Source organism: Plecotus auritus, assembly GCF_963455305.1.
Source record: "Plecotus auritus genome assembly, chromosome: 6".
NCBI classification, from domain to species: Eukaryota; Metazoa; Chordata; class Mammalia; order Chiroptera; family Vespertilionidae; genus Plecotus; species Plecotus auritus.
The window spans coordinates 122,575,290-122,591,358 of NC_137773.1; the positions used below are offsets into that span (position 1 = coordinate 122,575,290).

A 16,069-nucleotide genomic window follows, 5' to 3' on the forward strand; every position below is an offset into this window, starting at 1 on the left:
TGCAAATTGAAACCCATATTTGGAGCAATGCATTAAGAATCTACAGGTCATTTATTCATGCTCATCGCTGACAGAACTGCAGACGCCACTTTTATTGTACAAATGCTCCTTGATGATTAGCATTTCTTCTTTCTGGCACATGGATGGAAAAGGATAAAAGCAAGTGAATAAAAAATGTAACCTGCTCTGATAAATTGCATATATTCAAAACAAGGAAAATAGAGTATGTGTTATCATATTAAAAACTAAAATTTATTGGGAAATCCTTGAATTTTCTTCCTCAGTAATGAGAAGCATAGAATGAGAATGTTCACTTATAGTATGTAATTTCATCAGCCACCATCAGTGGGACCAGAACAAATGGTAGGCAGGAATGCGAAGAGGATATCATTTTGATATTACTTCTGCAAACAGCTAGGAGAGCTAATGCTCATTTTTTAAACTGAATATCAAGACTTCAGGAGTCCCGACAAATAAAGAAAAAAGTATCCTTGCAATTTAACTTGTTTTTCCCAGAGCTGCAAGGTGCCCAGTCCTTTTCTGGGCACCTTTAAACATGTCAGAAAGGTATTGGCACCTCCCAGGGCCGCTTGGTGTCTTGTGTTAATGTGCACTCCACAACTCCTGGGTGCTGGCCCGCCCCAGAGCTCTGACAGCATCTAAAACAGACTTGGAACTCACCCAGAGCTGGGAAACCTGACTCTGGCACTGAATGTGTAAATTTGGTTAATTTTTTAAAAGACTCTGTTTCTTCATTAGTCAAATAGGAATAAAAATACCTACCTTTTACATGCAGTGCAGGGATTGTATGGTCTAATGTTTATAAAGCACTGAACTCAAAATGCTGTAGATATGCAACAGTGGTTGCTGGAACCGCTTTTCTAGTTAATGTCTGTCTGTGTTTGGCTTTTCCCAACAGCAGCCCCAAAGACAAGGATTTGGGTGAAAAAAGTTTATCTGGGAAGTGATTCTAGACAGCAGAGTTGGAAAGTGAGACGAAGAAAGGATGTCAATGATGTGGGATTTGTTGAGCTGGTGACTGCTGGTCACCAGGGCTCAATCCCACTGGGGAACTCTGAGAGGCAAAGTAGCCGTTTCAGCCTCACCCCCACCCCAAGATGTGAGGGAGCTTGGGGTCCATATCCACCAGCTCTCCTATTGCTTGTGCACCATCCCTGAGGGCATTCACCTGCCTGTGCTTCTGGCAGTCCACATTTGGCTGGGCCAGGCAGAGCTGTGCCCCAGGCACAGAGTCAAAGGGGTTTCAGTAAGTGGCCTTCCCAGCAGCTGGAGTAGGAGAGGCAGGCCCAGCTCCTACGGGATCTGCTGTGATCTTCAGCCCAAGTCTTTGGGGGTCTTCCCCGGGGCCCTGCTCCCCAGCTCCTCAGCTCTTGGGACTTTACGAGGCTACTTAACAGGGATAAACTGTTTCAAATTGTATTCTTGGCATCTTCTCATCGGAAGAGTTTGGGTGGCCAGGGTATGAGTGTACCCTCTAGGTTGAGTGATTTGGAACCCTGAGGCCAGCATCCAGACCTTAGGCAGGCTGCTTTGGCAAATGCCTCAAATAATTTACAATTGAATTGAGGAGGCTGGACATACACAAGCACAAAATGTAAATTTAGAAATTTGAGGAGTGCTTTCGGAGAAGCGAATGCGAGGCTGTCGCTGAGAAATCTGAGTGCCCAGAGCTTGTGTCCGGCAGCATCTCCCTTCCCCTCGGAGCCTGAAGCGTCTGAACAGGGCTGACTCTAGCTATCAGCTCTTTAGCTCAGGAGTGAAATGAACAAAGGATTTGGTACAATAGAGTAAAAATGACCAAAGACCGGACAATTGTTTAGGAAACATCCCACCAAATTATTCTGTTTCATTCCAGTTAGAGGAAAGGGTGGCGGGAGTGGGCCTTTCCCGGGTGGCATGAAGAAAGCATCAAGCGGAAGGTGAGGCTTTAAGTGTGAGTATACAATGGAAAAGCTCCTCTGAATTTGTAAATTTTGCTAATTAGAATGGAGAACAATTAAGTAGTGAGTGTCTAACTTATGTTCTTAGAAAGGTGGGGAGAGTAGAGAAAAGTGTAGGCTTTCCTGAGGGAAAAACCCGAGATCTAAGCTCCACTAGATACGAGCTGAGATCCCAGGTAACGGAGTTCACCTCTCGGAGCCCACGTGGGTGAAGACCTATTTCACAGTTCTGTGAAAAGCAGGACCTATCCATGAACGAAGGCACGGAAAAGTGCTGGCGTCCACCACCTGGGGAACGATGAGCACATTGTGGCACATCTTTGCAATGGGATGCTCTTCGCAATACAAGGAACAAACTGCTGATGCACAAAATATGAACTAATCTCAGAATAATTATGCTAGGCAGAAAACAGAGCATGTGCTGTAGAGTTCCATTTATATGAAATTCTAGAAGCTAGAAGATAACTGATAGGGACAAAAAGCACATGAGTGTTTGCTGGAGGACAAAGAAGGGGAGGGGAGGAAGGGGTGGGCAGGATAGGAAACAATGGGGAGATGGAGATGCTCATTATGTTGATGGCTGTGCTGGTTTCACAGGTGTGTACATGTCAAATATTGTCAAAGTTACATTTGAATATGTGCCCTTTATTGCATGTTAATTATACATCAATGAAGCTACTAACAAAAGCAGCGTTAGTAGATTCTCAGTAAGTTTAATTTTTTTCTCTGAATGTGTGTTCATCTGACCTTGACTCAACCTGCTTGGAGTCAAATTTGGTGAGTCCAAATCAGTTGTAGCCATGCAGAACTGACATTCATTATTCTGTCTGCCTATCACCTCTCTCTTCTTCATGCAACAGAATCTTCCCTGTTTTAGTCAATTCCCCATTTTTGGCACAAAAACATGGTTCTGGTTGGGATTGCCAATCAGAGACCCAACATTTGGCCACTCAGGGATGGGTGTGTGCAGCAGACAGGAGGGCTGGGTGCCCAGCCCCAAACTTCCTTGGATTTTGTTGCAAAAAGCTGGTATCTACAGCCTTCTTAGGGGTTAGCTCCTGGTTTGCTAGGGTTGCTTCACCTCCAGGGAGCTAGAGCTGGACGTGCCTCAGAGATCACAGCCCCTCAGGGCCAACTCAGCCAATGGCTGGTGCGTAGGTGCAAAAGCCTGGCTCCTTCCTTCTAGATCAGCCTTGGGCAAACTACGGCCCACGGGCCAGATCCAGCTGTTCTATCCGGTTCTCTTGCTCTCCCCTCCGCTCCTTTACTTTGAATTTATATTAGTTCACACAAACACTCCATCCATGCTTTTGTTCCAGCCCTGGTCCAGTTTAAGAACCCATTGTGGCCCTCAAGTCAAAAAGTTTGCCCACCCCTGTTCTAGATGGAGACAAATTCTGCACTTTATGCTCCAGAGCCTCTCCCCTTCCCCTGGGATCAGATGGAGGCTGGAGGCCGGCACTTCACCTGGAACTGGAGCAGTGACCCATCCTTTCCCCGCCTTCTCCTGTTTCCCCCATTCCCTCTCCATGTTGCACTGAGAACTTCCTTAATAAAACCACTTATACTTGGGCCTGACCTCAAACAGCATGTTAGGCCTCTGGCTAGAGATTTGTCCAGTAAGGATGAGACAGGAGAGTCCCAGCACCCAGCACCCTCATTTTGTTAAAAACAAAACAAAACAAAACAAAACTGTTTTTGAAAGAAAAAGCCAAACTGAGAGAAACTCAGACCAGAAGAGAGAGACTCCCATGATGCTTGAGTTCCTGAAGCCAGTTATCTTTATTAAAGACACTCTTTCCTTCTGGGATATTTTATGTCGGCCAATAAATGCCCTGGCTTGGCTTCAGTTTCCGACATTTGCATCAGAAGGTATCCTGACTGAAACCCCTAGCAAGCACAGGAATAGTACTTGCTGCTCTTGCCAGGTGACATGGGCCAATGGGGGGTGAGGACAAACTGCATCACATAAGTGAATGCTCTTGTTCAGTCAGGCGCAGGAAATAGCTAACATTGAAGGTTCAAAACCACCTTTCAGAATTACAGCTCAAAGAGATTTCTCTTTTTTCTGGCTTAGAAATCCAACTTGTATTTTGAGTTATAATCAAATACTTTAGCAATATTTTCTATGTTCCTATGTCAGTTATTTTTAATAATTTGAACTGATTTTCTTCAGAAGACCAAACTCTCCTTTTGCATAGACCGATGGCACGAAATCACATCGAGGTAATTCAGAGGCCAACCTTTGATTTCTTCCATTAAAAATTACACTTTTCCCTGAGACTCAGAACAATAACAAAAATTTATTTTATCAAGGAAAGAAGAGATCTTAATGGCACAGACATGCTGATAGTATAAAAATGCTTTCCTGGAAAGTTTAGCTCACAGATGCTCTGAACCCTTCGTCAGATGGATAGCAGGACCATTAACTGTCTGCAGAACTTTCCATTTGAAATTTGTGATTTTTTGTAGGATATTAGAATAGTACTTCCTCAACCTGGCTAAAATCAGACTAATGACAGGAGAATTATTATTTTAATTCATTTAATAATTTCTTGGAGACAAAAAAATCTTTTGCTCCTCTCTTACGATTTTTTAAAAAATCCACCTACTAAAGGATCCTAATATATAAAAACCCAGGGTCCATAATGTCCAAAACGACTGAAGGCTTGACTGACCGGAAGTCAGTCCTGCAACCCAGCACTGACTGCCACTGCTGCAGGCACGGCGACCCAGCACTGACTGCTGAGGGGGCTGCTGATCAGGCCTGGAGAGAGGCCTGGAGAGAGACGCAGGGTCTGTGGCAGGAGACCGTGACTGGCATAAAAACCAACCAATACTGAATCTGGATGAAGTGTGAGGAGCCAATGGCTGCCTAGGAGGTGGAGCTTTTGATGCTAACTGGCATAGAAACTAACCAATCAGAACCTAATCTGGGTGAACTACGAAGGCAGAACCTAAGATGGGGGCTGAGAAGGGGTTTTAAGGGCAACAGCTGTTTGGAGTAAGGTATAAGGAAGCGGTTAAATTTTTTAATGACCGGTTTGGCAGTATAGTGCATATGGCTGGCTATCAGTCCAGATATAGGGATTATGTATTTTTGTCTGCCAAGAGCATCTCCTCCTCCTGAAAAAGGCTTCCCCCCAATTTAAGCAATCCTATCCTATATAATCTATTTATACTACTAAAAGGGTAATATGCTAATTAGACCAGGTCGACTGGCCATCTTCCGGATGTCCGACTTCCTTCTGGACAAAGCCATGGTGGTGAGGGTCAAGACAGAGGCAGTTAGGGACGATAAGGATGGCGGGGGAGGGCAGTTGGGGGTGAGATCAGGCTGGCAGGGGAGGGCAGTTGCAGGCAAGATCAGGCAGGCAGAGGAGGGCAGTTGGCGGTGAGATCAGGCCAGCAGGGGAGGGCCGTTGGGGGTGACCAGGCTGGAAGGGGAGGGCAATTGGGGGCGACCAGGCTGGCAGGGGAGAGCAGTTATGGGCGACCAGGCCGACAGGGGAGGGCTGTTAGGGGCAATCAGGCTGGCAGGGGAGAGCAGTTAGAGGCATTCAGGCCAGCAGGGGAGAGCAGGTGGGGGTAATCAGGCTGGCAGGGGAGCTGTTAGGGGTGATCAGACAGGCAGGCAGAGGTGGTTAGGGGAAATCAGGCAGGCAGGCAGAGGGGCAATCAGTCAGGCAGACAGAGTGGTTAGGGGTGATCAGGCAGGCAGGCAGGTGAGCAGTTAGGAGCCAGCAGTCCCAGATTGCAAGAGGGATGTCCGATTACCAGCAGTCAGACATCCTCCAAGGGGGTCCCTGATTGGAGAGGGTGCAGGCTGGGCTGAGGGGACCCCTCCATGCATGAATTTCATGCACTGGGCCTCTAGTCATAAATAAAATGCCAAAGGTTAAGGACAAAGAGAGAATCTTAGAAGTAGAAATAGAAAAGCAGTTAATTACATACAAGGCAGCTATTTTTAACCATAAGAATGTCAGCTATTTTTTTCAACAGAAACTTTGCAGGCCAGAAGGGAATGACATGAAATATTTAAGGTGATGAAAGGTAAAGTCTGCACTAAGACTACTCTACCCAGCAAGGCTATAATTTAGAATAGAAAGAGAGATAAAGAGTTTCCCATACAAGAAAAAGCTAAAGGAGTTCATCACCATTAAACCAGTATTATAAAAAATGTTAAATAGACTCCTTTAAGTAGAAAAGATAAAAAACCTAAGTAAGGAAATATAGTTAAGAAAAAAATTCTTAGTGACAAAGGCAAACACTTAGTAAAGGTAGTGGATCACCCTATTAAAATGCAAATATAAGGGTCACAAGACAAAAATAAGAAAATCATGCCAAGTTGGTGTAGCTCAGTGGTTGAGTGTTGACCTATGAACAAGGAGGTCACGGTTCAATTCCTGGTCAGGACACATGCCCAGGTTGTGGGCTTGACCCCCAGTGTGGAGCATGCAGGAGGCAGCTTTTCAATGATTCTCTCTCATCATTGATGTTTCTATACCTTTCTCTCTCTCCCTTCCTCTCTGAAATCAATCAAATATATATATATATATATTTTTAAAAAGATCTTGTGTAATTACCACAATAAATTAATGGATACACACAAACACACAAAAAAAAAAAATGAAAAAACTTAAATATGGAGGGGGTGAGTAAAAATGGTAGTCATTTCAGAATGAATTAAGCAACCATAAACTTATAATAGACTGCTATTTTAAAAAGCTTGGATTTATATGAAGCACATAGTAACCATGAACCAAAAATCTCTAAGAGATATACAAGAAGTAAAGAGAAATGAATCCAAACCTAACACTATAGAAAGTCATCAGTATTCAAGAGAATAAGAAAGCAACAGAGAACTACAACCAGAAAATAATGGAAAAAAAATAGTACTAACTACATACCTGTGGGGAAGCACGGGACTTGGTTAGAAAGTCTGTAAGGAGGAATCTCCAAAAGGTTGGGGGCCTCTAGGGGGCCTTGCCAAAGGCAGCAGACTCTGCCTTGATTTTTCCAATCAAGTCTGAGCCCCTGGGTGTTTTACTGTAATCTTTATATTTAGACTTGAAAATGTCCTTGCTTAAAGGACACTACAGATATGTGTGTCTTCTCAAGGATGCTTACCCTGCTGACAGTATCTAATAGTTCATTTTAGTTGAAGCTGTTGCTATAATACAAGCCTAAGGAGGCAGGCGAATGGGGCTGTTTGGTTCCTATAGCAAGCAGTCCCTTAGCCTCTCTTTCACAAAAATGTGTCAGAGTAATCATTCATCCATTGCTCAGGGGCTGCTCATCAGTCCTGGCACATAGCCATCAATAATTATGTTACATGTAAATGGACTAAATGCTCCAATCAAAAGACAGTCTGAATGGCTGAAAAGCAAGGCCTATACATATGCTTCCTATAAGAAAGCCAGTTCAGATTGAAAGACATACACAACATGAAAGTAAAGGGATAGAAACAGGTATTTCATGCAAATAAAAATAAACAAACAAAAAAAGCTGGGATAGCAATACTTATATCAGATGAAACAGACTTTAAATTAAGGCTATAATATAAGAGACAAAGAAGGACACTACATAATGATAAAGGAATTAATCCAACAGGAGGATATAGGTCTTATAAACATCTACACACCCAATACAGGAGCACCTATCTTTATAGAGCAAATATTGATGGACATAAAGAGAGAGATTAACAGTAATACAGTCATAATAGAGAATTTGACACTTCATTGACATCATTGGATAAATCATTCAGACAGAAAATCAACAAATAAACAGGGTCTTAAATGGATAAATAGCCTGGATACAGTTGGAATTCATTGATATTCCTAGAACATTTCACCCCAAAGCAGCAGACTATACATTCTTTTCAAGTGTACATACAATATTTTCCAGGATAGGCAACATGTTAGGTCATCAAACAAGTCTCAATAAATTTAAGAAGATTGAAATGATACCAAGCTCCTTCTTCAATCACAATGGTATAAAACTAGAAATCAATCAGAAGAAAACTGAAAACACACACACACCCCACACACAAGAACACAGAGGCTAAATAACATGCTACTAAATAATGAATAAGATTTCAATGAGATCATGGAAGAAATAAAAATATTCCTTGAGAGAAACCAAGATGGCGGCATAGGTAAACACCTAAACTGCTGCCTCGCACAACAATTTCAAAACTACAACTAAAAGACAGAACGGACACCATCCAGAACCACAGGAAAGCTGGCTGAGTGAAAATTCTACAACTAGAAGGAAAAAGAAAAGCTCACAGAGAATTGGAGGTACGGCAAAGGGGCTTTGTGCGCGCAGAGAGGAAGGGCGGCTGAGAGCCTGGCTGACTTTCTCTGGCGGAAGGGGGAAGGAAGCCTCCGACCGCACTGAACCCCAGTTCTGACTGCACTGAACCCCAGTTCTGGGTGAACCCCTGGGGACCCACGCTCTTACGGGGGGAGTCTGGACTCTCGGGCGGAGACTCGAGCTGGGAAAGGCAGAAGTCTGAAGGCGTGCGCGGGCCAGTGCGCACAAAGGCTGCGGAGGTTGCCACAGGCTTTCCCTAGTGGAAGGGAGTCAGAGGATTCTGACTGCACTGAGCCCCAGTTCTGACTGCAGTGAACCCCAGTTCCAGGCGAGCCCCTGGGGACCCACGCTCTTGTGGGGAGAGTCTGGACTCTCAGGCGGAGACTCGAGCTGGGGAAGGCGGAGGACTGGAAGCGCACATGCGCGCAAGGGCAAGGCTGACAGGAAGCCAAGACTGAGACTCCACCCCATCCAAGCTGAGCACAGAGCCTATTGCAATTTGGCAAGTCTAATCCTATAAGGCTGTCTCCAGCACCGAACTTCTCCCAGCATAGACACAGCTGATCCTTACAGCCAACTGGCCCGGAGGTCAATTCTTCCCAGTGATACCAACAACAATAAAGACTTAATTACAACAAGGCTGTACACACAGTCCACAAAGGGGTGCACCAAGAGTGTCCACCTCAGGTTAACTGGGGAAGCAGACCCACTGGGCCATATTGGAAACCTAGCACAAATATCTACCTTACCAACTCAGGGAATCAGTGAAAATGCGGGGTCAAAGAATCAGATCACAAACGAAAGAAATGGAGGAAAACAAACGACTGGATATAGAATTCAAAACCACGGTTATAAGACTTTTTAAGAATATCCTAGAAAAGGCCGATAAATATAACGAGACCCTCGAAGATATGAAAAAGGACCAACTAGAAATTAAACATACACTGACTGAAATAAAAAATATTATACAGAGACCCAGAAACAGAATAGAGGAACACAAGAATCAAGTCAAAGAATTGAAATAGAAAGAAGCAAAAAACACTCAACCAAAAAAGCAAAAAGCAAAAAAAAAATCCAAAAAGCTGAAGATAATGTAAGAAGACTCTGGGACAACTTCAAGCGTACCAACATCAGAATTATGGGGGTGCCAGAAGAAGAGAGAGAGCAAGATACTGAAAACCTATTTGAAGAAATAATCACCGAAAACTTCCCCCACCTGGTGAAAGAAATAGACTTACAAGTCCAGGAAGCGCACAGAACCCCAAACAAAAGGAATCCAAAGAGGACCACACCAAGACACATCATAATTAAAATGCCAAGAGCAAAAGACAAAGAGAGAATATTAAAAGCAGCAAGAGAAAAACAGTTAATTACCTACAAGGGAGCACCCATACGACTGTCAGCTGACTTCTCAACAGAAACTATGCAGGCCAGACGGGAGTGGCAAGAAATTTTCAATGTGATGAATAGCAAGAACCTACAACCAAGATTACTCTACCCAGCAAAGCTATCATTCAGAATTGAAGGGCAGATAAAGAGCTTCACAGATAAGAAAAAGCTGAAGGAGTTCATCACCACCAAACCAGTATTATATGAAATGCTGAAAGGTATTCTTAAAGAAGAGGAAGAAGAAAAAAGTAAAGAGAAAAATTATGAACAACAAATACATATCTATCAACAAGCGAACCTAAAAATCAAGTGAATTAAAAACCTGAGGAACAGAATAATCTGGTGAATATAATAGAATCAGGGGCATAGAAAGGGAGTGGGCTGATAATTCTCAGGGGGAAAGGGGTATGGGGGGTTCATGAAGAGAATGGACAAAAATCATACACCTATGGATGAGGACAGTGGGGGGGAGGTAAGGGCAGAAGGTGGGGTGGGAAATGGGTGGAGGGGAGCTATGGGGGGGAAAAGGAGAAATAATTGTAATAATCTGAATAAAGATTTATTTAAAAAAAAAATTCCTTGAGACTAATGAAAATTAAAACACAACAACCCAAACTCTATGGGGCATAGACAAAGCAGTTCTAAGAGGAAATTTATAGCAATTCAGGCCTACCTCAAGAAACAAAAACCACCTCAAATAAATAATCTAACCCTGTATCTAAAGGAACTAGAGAAAGAAGAACAAAGTACAAAGTGAGTAGAAGGAGATAAATAATAAAAATCAGAGTGGAAATAAACAACATAGAGTCTAAGAAAGCAATAGAAAGATGAATGAAAAGGTTCTTTAAAAAGGTAAGCAATGTTGTTAAACATTTAGGCAGAATCAAGGAAAAAAAGAGATAGGACCCAAATAAATAAAATCAGAAATGAAAGAGGAAGTGACAATTGAAACCACAGAAATGCAAAGAAGTATAAGAAAATACTATAAACAATTATATGCCAACAAATTGGACAATCTGGAATCTTATCTAATAAAAGAATAACATGCAAATTGACCATACCTCCGCTACACCCACAAGCCATGCCCATAAGCCATGCCCACCAGCCAATCAGGAGCAAATATGCAAATAAACCCAACCAAGATGGCTGCAGCCACAGAGAACAGGAGGGAGGCTTCGGTATCCCCGGCAATGGAGGAAGCCAAGCTTTTCACCTGCCCTTGCCAGCCCAGGCCTCCACTCTAGGCTACAAAGTTTCAATGATAGAAGATAAATAAATCCCAACAAAAATGGCAGCAGCCACAGAGCTGGAGAGAGCAAGAGGCTAGGGTTGCCCGCAGCGATGGAGGAAGCCAAGCTCCCACCTGCCCTGGCCTGCTTTGGCCTCTGATTAAGGCTACAAAGTTTCAATTATAGAAGATACATAAATCCCAACAGAAATGGCTGCCACCACAGAGCGAGCAGAAGGCTTAGCTCTGCTCCAGGCTACAAAGTTTCAATTGTAAAAGATAAATAAATCCCAGATACCAGGGCCTCTGCTTAGGTTGCGGGGGGGGGGGGGGGGGGGGGGCGTGGCCAGCCTGCAAACCAGTTAGGCATCAATCAGGCTGGCAGGGGAGTGGTTAGGGGGTGATCAGGCTGGCAGGCAGAAGCGGTTAGGGGCAATCAGGAAGGCAGGCAGGCGAGCAGTTGGGAGCCAGCAGTCCTGGATTGTGAGAGGGATGTCCGACTGCCCATTTAAGTGGGCAGTCGGACATCCCTTGAGCGGTCCCAAATTGGAGCGGGTGCAGGCTGGGCTGAGGGACACCCCCGCCCCCATGCACGAATTTCATTTACCGGGCCTCTAGTGAATAAATTAATTTCCAGAAACAAACAATCTTCCAACACTGAATCAAGAGGAAATAGTAAATCTGAACAGACTGATAACTACTAACAAAATTGAGTCAATAATAATAATAAAAAATCCCAACAAACAAAAGTCTTGTATCAGATGGCTTCACAGGTGAACTTTTCCAAATGTTCAAAGAAGAATTAATACCTATCCTTCTCAAACTATTCCAAAAATTGAAGAGGGAAGGCTTCCAAATTCATTTATGGAGTTTGAATTCATAAACTTATAAAGTTTTATGGACTCATTACCCTGACACCAAAACCATACAAAGGCACCTGGAAAAAAAAAAAAAAAAAAAAAAAAAAATATATATATATATATATATATATATATATATATCCTATATAATAAGAGAGGAATATGCTAATTATCTGTTATGCCTTAACAGTCACGATAGGATCAGCAGGCTGCGTCCCCGCACCCTGCTCAGACAGCTGCAAGGCCCGGGGTAGGATAGGATACAATAAGAGGAGATAAGAAAGGAGAGGGAGAGGAAGACAGGCCTGCATGCAGACAGGCCAAGAGAAGAAACAGAAATACAGAAAGGGAACAAGCCTGCGAGGGGCAGGACACAGGCTGCGTGGAGTGGGGGGGCCCAGATGCGGGAGGAGGGCAGTGGCTCCCGGTGCGAGCCGTTGGCGGGTCCCTGGATGGAGGGGTGGAGGGTCTGAGGCCTTCCGGGCAGAGGCGCTCCTGCTTTGCAGTAGCAACACCCGGGCCATGCTGGCCTCGGCCACTGTCGCTGGGCCAGGTGTCCCGGGCAGGGAATGGGAGCAGGACAGTGACAGGGAGGCCAGGGAAGCTGGGGCAGCCAACACCTGTTGGGGGATGAGCCCTGGGCTGGGGGTTAACGCCCCTCCCCCCCATGGAAGTTTTAAGGAGGGAAGGAGGACTCCTCCCTCTCTTTCACACACACCCCCACCTGGGCCTCCTCTCTCTCTGGCTCCATTTTCTCCACCGTAGAGGGCCAGGGTCTCCTGTGGGGGGCCCAGATGGTACCCCAGATCTCCCTTCAGAGCTGGGGTGAATCCCCAGGGGAGCCAGGAGATGGAGAGATGGGTGGGGGGGCGAGGCAGAGGGAGCAGCGGCCCCGGCGAGTTTTGGGGGAAGTAACCAGGCAAGGGAGGGGCAGAACAGTGAGGGGGCCTCAGGGTCCCCCCACTATGAGCAGCTGCTGGGGCTGCCCCCTCCAGGCGGGGGCTGGGGGGAGCCTGGGAGCCTGGGGGCCCTGGAGAGCCTCCCAGTGGGGGTGGCGGGGGTGGGGGGGCTCCGGAGAGGCCTAGGGAAGCAAGACATCAGGGACATTCTGCAGCAGATAATGACCATCACGGACCAGAGCCTGGACAAGGCCAAGGCCAAGAAACATGCCCTAAACTGCCACCGAATGAAGCCAGCGCTCTTTAGTGTCCTGGGTGAGATCAAGAAGAAGACCCGCCTCAGCATCCGAAGCTCCCAGGAGGAGGGTCCGGTGGACCCCAGCTTATGCGCTTGGACAACATGCTTCTGGAAGAAGGTGTGGCTGGGCCTGAGAAAGGAGGGGCGGGGGCTCAGTGGCAGCAGCTTCCGGGGGCGGCCTGCCCCTGACAACTCCATCGAACACTCGGACCATCGCAGCAAACTTGCCCATATTCGCCATCTCTATCACTCAGATCTGGAGAAGTATGAGCAGGCATGTAATGAGTTCAGGACCCACATCATGAACCTGCTGAGGGAGCAGAGCCGCACGAGGCCCATGGCAGCCAAAGAGATGGAGCGGATGGTGAGCATCATCCACCGCAAGTTCAGCGCCATCCAGATGCAGCTCAAGCAGAGCACTTGCGAGGCCGTCATGATCCTGCACTCCCGGTTCCTGGACGCCAGACTGAAACGCTGGAACTTCAGCAAACAGGCCACCGAGGTCCTAAATGAGTGTTTCTATTCCCGCCTGAGTAACCCGTATCCCAATGAGGAGGCTAAGGAGGAGCTCGCCAAGGAGTGTGGCATCACCGTCTCTCAGGTCTCCAACTGGTTGGCAACAAGCAGATTCGCTATAAGAAAAATATAGGCAAGTTTCAAGAGGAGGCAGACATCTATGCTTTCAAGACCAACCACTGTGTCTGTCACCCAGGGGGGCCACAGCTGCACCAGCTCCCTGACACCCCCTTCCTCCACAGGCTCTGGCAGCTCTTTCAACCTTTCAGGATCCGGAGACATGTTTCTGGGGATGCCCGGGCTCAACAGAGATTCCTACCCTGCTTCCCAGGTAGAATCACTCCGACACTCAATGGGCCCAGGGGGCTACAAAGAGAACCTCTGGGGAGGCCAGATGTACAGTCCTCAGGAAATGAGGGCAAACGGCGGCTGGCAGGAGGCTGTGACCCCGTCCTCAGTGATGTCCCCAACAGAAGGACCAGGGAGCATTCACTCTGACACTTCCAACTGATCTCACCCCTCAGGCCCACAAGGTGGGGGCTCACGAGGTGACTCTTGATGAGAGGACAAAGGCATCCAGAGGACAAGCCCCAGACACAGGAGAAGCACAAGATGGAGAAGGGCAAATGGGGTCGCCCTACCCCAGCTGACTCAGTGCTGGGGTTGATGACAACATGACAAGGAGAAGGGGGTTCCCTAAGGGAAGGTAGGGTCTGTCTCTCCTTTTTTCCCTTCTTTTCAATCTTTTTCTCTCCCCATTTCTTACACAGAAACACACCCAGAGCCGTATCTTTCAGATCCTCTCTCTCTCTCATAGACACATACACAACTATTGTTTCTCTATAGACACATATACATTCTCTCTCTCTCAGACACATATGACTTCTCTCTCTCTCTCTCTCTCTCTCTCTCTCTCTCTCTCTCTCTGGTTTTACCCATTCTCTCTCCTCCACCCCAGAGATACCAAAAATGGGGACACAACTTCTGGACAGATGACCTGGCCACACCCCTGGGCCTCCCACCCTTCACCCTGCAGAAGGCTTTATATGCAGCTCATCTTAAACCAATAGAATTGCTTGGTGAAAAAAAAAAAAAGAAGGGAAGGAGGGAGGGAAGAACTTTATAAAGGAGTCAGTAGAGAGCAGAGTTAAAGAAGGAAAGAGGATGTATGAGTGAACTGTAGGAGCTATAATGAAAATCAAGTATAGTTGTGTACTGGGGACAGATTTTAAAAGCAGGAGTCAGAAAAGAAAAAAGATAAATGATAGTGAATAATTATGCAGGTAGATAGATAGATATTAAAACAGTGGAAGTAAGTAGAGAAGAATGTATAGGAAAGGTAGGATGAGAGAGAAAGAGGGAGGGAAGAAAGGGGAGCTGGTAGAGCTTAAAAGGAGAATGGGAAGAAGGAAGAAATGGGGGGGGGGGGAGGGAGCAAAGCAGGTCCAAGGGAGGAAGTGAAGAAAAAAATTAAGGTGGGAAGGAAGGAAAAGGGGAGGGAGGGCAGGGGTAAAGATAAAGGAAAGAAGGAATGTGGGGAGGGAGGAAGGGTAGAAGAAAGATGGGAAGAAGGATGATGGAACAGAAGTAGGAAATAAGGAGGAAAGAAAAGTTTATAAATGATGAGTCAGTAGAAAAAAGTGTTACATAAAGGAGAGAGAAAAATTGTGTGAGAGGGAGAAGCCAATAAGGAAGTCAAACATCATTGTGTATGAAGGGGATAAGATTAAAAAAGAAAGCTAATAGGGGGTGACCAGGCCGGCAGGGGAGGGCAGTTAGGGGGATCAGGCAGGCAGGTAGAGTGATTAGGGCAGGCAGACAGGTGAGCGGTTAGGAGCCAGAGATCCCGGATTGTGAGAGGGATGTCCAACTGCCAGTTTAGGCCCAATCCTGGCAGTTGGACATTCCCCGAGGACTCCCAGATTGGAGAGGGTGCAGGTTGGGCTGAGGGAGCCCCCTCTCCCCGTGCATGAATTTCATGCACCAGGCCTATATATATATATATATATATATATATATATATATATATGCCAATAGCCATGATGAACAGAGATGCAAAAACCCTCATCAAAATATTAGCAAACCAAATTCAGAAACACATTAAAAAGATCATGCAAAATGATCAATTGGTATTTTTTTTTTGGGATACAAGGTTCATTCAATATCAACAAATCAATTAATGTGATACACCTCATAAACAAAATGAAGGATAAAAATCATGTGATCATATCAATAGAAGCAGAAAAAAGTATATGATAAAATCCAACATCCATCCTATATAATAAAAGCCTAATATGCTAAATGTCCAACCATTTGTTCTACCGTCGACCAGTCGCTATGACGTGCACTGACCACCAGGGGGCAGACACTCTGACCAGTAGGTTAGCTTGCTGCTGGGGTCCGGCTGATCGGGACTGGGAGAGATGGGCCAGACATGCCCTTGAGCCTTCCTGCGGTCCCTCCCTGGCCCTGATTGTGCACCTTTGCGAGGCATGCACCAGGCCTCCGGTTTATAATAAAAATTCTGAACAAAGTGGGTATAGATGGAATATACCTCAACATCAATGAAAAGCACACAGCTGAGATCATATTCAATGGTG

At 45.6% G+C, this 16,069-nt stretch overlaps 1 pseudogene across 1 annotated transcript; it reads left to right on the forward strand.

Annotated features, from left to right (window-relative positions):
* The first annotated feature begins 12,735 nt into the window (after window positions 1-12,735).
* LOC308250971 (pre-B-cell leukemia transcription factor 2-like) lies at window positions 12,736-13,980 on the forward strand (annotated as a pseudogene). Its single transcript has one exon. The product of its transcript is annotated as a pre-B-cell leukemia transcription factor 2-like (transcript).
* The last annotated feature ends 2,089 nt before the right edge of the window (window positions 13,981-16,069 follow it).